At 42.1% G+C, this 4,340-nt stretch overlaps 1 non-coding gene across 1 annotated transcript; it reads right to left on the bottom strand.

Moving 5' to 3' along the window:
- Positions 1-365: 365 nt before the first annotated feature.
- LOC145071518 (small nucleolar RNA R71) lies at positions 366-472 on the bottom strand. The gene has a single exon (XR_013690529.1). It is a non-coding gene; the product is annotated as a small nucleolar RNA R71 (small nucleolar RNA).
- Positions 473-4,340: the final 3,868 nt, after the last annotated feature.

The raw sequence follows: 4,340 nt of genomic DNA, 5'->3' as shown, positions 1-4,340 counted from the left end.
TCCCCATGGGAGAATGGAAGATGAGGATGCGCAACGACACTGGCCCGGGACTTGTGCAACCCGCAATTCCCGCGACTGCTACTTTCGAGCTAAAGGGTCATATCCTAGCTTTACTTAAAGAAATACCTTTTTATGGAAAAGACCATGAAGATGCCTACAAGCATTTGGACGAAGTCAATGATGTAGCTGATTACTTCAATGTTCCAAATGTGCCCCGCGAGACTCAGCTACTTTGTATGCTTCCGGTGACATTCAAAGGTGCTGCAAAAGACTGGCTCAAGTCACTTCCCCCCGAATCAGTCACCACTTGGGCCAAGATAAAAGAAGAATTCATTGATCACTTTTGCCCACCTTCCAAGATAGCCAAGTTGAAGAAGGCCATTGCTAACTTTGAACAACAAGCTGGAGAGTCGTTATATGAAGCATGGGAGAGGTACAAGAGCTTACTAAGAAACTGCCCACACCATGACCTAAACAGCCAGCAAGAAGTATCCATCTTCTATGATGGATTCAATGTCACAACCAGGCAGTTACTAGACTCGCAAGGCCCGCTCACAAAGAAGCCGCCCCCGGTGATCAAAGAATTGATTGAAGAATTCTCTAAACACTCTAGAGAATACCACAACCCTAGACATGATGTCACTAGGGGAGCCGCTTATGCAGCTACTGAAGACTTATCCGCGGTCATGGCTATGCTAAAAACCATGGATAGGAGGATGGATAAGATGGATCAAACGATCCATGCTATTCGGGTGGGTTGTGAAAACTGCAATGGGCCTCACCTAACTAGAGACTATGATTTAGATGAGAATGGCAACAAGAAGGTGCAAGTGTGTTACTCAAGTGGAGACCGATATGATGAAGACTGAAGCAAACAAAAGAAAGAGTGGCTCCCTTATGAAGAGTACAAGAAAGCCAATGAGGAAAGGTTTAGGCAAAAAGGGAGAGGGTTCTACCAAAAGGAGGAGTCGGTGCAAGAGAGGAAGCCAAGCTTGGAAGAAATGCTCACCAAATTTGTAGCTGCCTCAGAAAAAAGACATAGTGATCATGATGCTGCAATTCAAGAAACAAGGACCATGCTTAGGAACCAGCAAGCATCTATCCACAATATAGAAACGCAGCTTGGGCAACTTGCTCAACAAATCAACCAAAGGTCACCGGGCGAACTTCCTAGCAAAACTGAAAATAACCCTTGCAGGCCAATTGTCGACTAAAGGTGCTGCTGGAGCGTGGGAAGCAAGGGAATCAACCCTACATTCAATTTTAAGGAGAATCAAGTCAAAATCAAGTTTAATCTTACCTAATCTCTTGTTTGAACTATGTTTTTACCAATTGGTTTCATTTTTGTGCGTGTTTCTGCTGTAATCATGAGCTAAAAACTCATAACTTCTATTTAGGTAGATGAATTTGTGAACATGGATTGATTATTTGATTAGGATTAATTTTAATTGGTGATTATGTTTTATTAAGCTTGTTAAAGAACCTTATGTGTTAACAATAACTATTCTTCTGTTAATAAATCAGTAATTAAGTTGTATGAACATCTCTTAGTTGCTAATTTCATATGATTTACGTGACCACATAGTTGTATGTCTAGGAATAACGAATGTGAAACTAGAATTAACTTGAAGATAGGTAAGTTAATGTGTGAGCTTGTGTGATACACCATCAACAAGAGGTTAATTGAATCACCAATTTGATTAACTATTACAAGTCTTATTTAACCCGAATCAATAACTAGGAAATTCGTTGATTTAGACAACTGGCAACTGCTTGAGTTAATTTGTTTCCTAAGGATTAGTAATAGCGAACGTGGAACTAATCATATTAGTCGGTAGCCAATGAAGAATTAATCTGATACATCGAAATCATCCATGGGAACAAATGAGTCGAACCTAAACAGAAGTCCTCTTTATTATTGAATTTAGTTGATTTTTATTTGCTTAGCTCTTAGTTTCTTAGTTTAAGTTCTAGTTAATTGTTTAAGTTTCTAGTCTTGCAAAACTAGAGAAAACCCCCTTTCTATTACTTGTTTTATTTAGATAATATTAGCATCTATTTTAATTGTTACCGTTCCCTGTGTTCGATACCCTACTTACCTGAACTAAACTGCTAATCGATAGGTACACTGTCTTTCGTGTGTTTGTCTTTGTGTTTAAGTTAGTAGGATTAAAACTAGTTGGTTTTACACACATCATGCTCCCTCATCTCATCCTCTGGCTCCCAAGTCCATTTCGAGCCCTTGCGATGCTGTCATTTCACTTTCACCAACTTTACCCTCTTGTTCCTCAGATCCTTCGTCTTCCTGTCGAGGATGGCTACCGGTCGCTCGATGTAGTTCAGGTTGTCATCCACCTGAATATCCTCTAAAGGCACCACTACGGAGTCATCTACGAAGCACTTTCGTAGCTGGGAGACATGAAAGGTGTTGTTGATCTGACTAAGCTCGGCTGGCAGATCCAGTCGATACGCAACCCGGCCCACCCAAACCAATACCCTGAATGGACCAATGTATATAAGGCCCAATTTGCCCCGCTTCCTGAACCGGATGACACCTTTTCAAGGTGACACCTTCAGGAGGACCATATCTCCTACCTGAAACTTCATGTTTGATCATCGTCTGTCGGCGTAGCTCTTCTGCCGACTCTGGGTCGTCTGGAGATTGCTCCGGACCTGCTTGATCTTCTCTGTCGTCTTGAGTACCACTTCGGTACTCCCCATGACCCTTTGTCCAACATCACCCCAACATATTGGGGTCCTGTACTTCCTCCCATAGAGTATCTCGAAGGGAGGTCGGTCGATACTAGCGTGGTAACTATTATTATAGGAAAACTCTATAAAGGGAAGGTAGGTATCCCAATTACCATCGAAGTCTAAGATACACGCCCACGTCATATCTTCCAAACTCTGGATGGTCTGCTCACTCTGACCATCCATCTGCGGGTGAAAAGTCGTGCTAAAGTGCAGACGAGTACCCAACTCGTCATGAAATTTCTTCCAGAATGTGGAAGTGAACCGTACATCACGGTCAGATATCACGGAAATTGGCACCCCGTGTCGAGCCACTACCTCTCTAATGTAGATATCAGCCAACTTCTCGGTCGAAATGCTCTCCTAGATTGTAGTGAAATGGGTACTCTTGGTCAACCGATCCATGGTGACCCAAATCAAATCCACTCTTTGTGCGGTCCTGGGAATCTTTGTGATGAAATCTATAGTAATATTCTCCCATTTCCACATAGGGATATCCAACGGTTGCGTCTTGCCGTGAGGTCTCTGGTGCTCGGCCTTGACCTTCCTGCAAGTCAGGCATCTCTCAGCATACCAGGCTACATCCCGCTTCATGCAGGGCCACCAGTAATCAGGGCGAAAATGTCATTTTAAGGGTAAAGTTTACCCGTTTATAGCCATCCTTAATGGGTTTCGCTCAAACTGTAACTCTTTAGGACCTAGATCTTGGTCTACAAAGCATCAATGCTCCAAAATAATGCTTACAAACTGAGATCTGGGCCTTTGACACTACATGAATACGTAAAGCTTCCACCTTTCTCTCCATGCATGGCCTTTTGGAGCTTAAAAGGCCAAAATGACATCCTATAGCTTGCATGGGGCATCAATGGCCATAAAGTTTGCACCTTTATGCCATGAACTCCCTCCATGGTTCCAGATCTAATGATATACTCACTTGCGACGTCCATTTCATCAAAGGTCATGCTTCTTGGACAAAAAATCCCATAAAATGATAATAAAGAGATCTAAGAATTTACTAAGCAAGTTTGAGACTTGCTTACAAGAAAATGATGAGAATGAAATGGTGTATTTGGATCTACTAGCTTCTTCTTGAATCCCCAAGCTTCTCCTTCCTTCACAAGCTTCAAACACACAAGATTCATTCAAAAATATCTCATAAGCTCATACAAAGCATTAGGGTTTCATGGCTAGGTTTTGGGATGACGGAGGCTGTAAATGAGGCCAACCTTTAGAGGTTAAGGTGTTTAAATAGGGTGCTAAACCCTGAAAATTAGGGTTTCATTCTAGCAGCCCTACTTGTCGAGTTGAGGCTCTCAACTCGTCGAGTAGGCTTTCCAACCCGCGTCCTAATCCGTTCGTACTCAGCGACTTTGGGTCCTCCAACTCGTCGAGTTTCAATATAAAAATGAATAAATTCTTGAATTTAATACATACCAGGAATCGAGCGCTACACATCCAGAACTTAGTTATGAATGTCACCAAACTTTGGTGACCAGATCATGTTCATGAAATAACACGATTCGTCGTCCTTAAGTTCAAACTATTTATCCATTCCTCTCAAAGCTTCGACTATAACATGTTCTTATTTT

Source organism: Lactuca serriola, chromosome 8 (genome assembly GCF_051521515.1).
Source record: "Lactuca serriola cultivar US96UC23 chromosome 8, Lser_US96UC23_V15, whole genome shotgun sequence".
Classification (NCBI taxonomy): domain Eukaryota; kingdom Viridiplantae; phylum Streptophyta; class Magnoliopsida; order Asterales; family Asteraceae; genus Lactuca; species Lactuca serriola.
The sequence above is the reverse complement of the archived record's forward strand: the minus strand, read 5'-3'. Positions and strand labels throughout refer to the sequence as shown.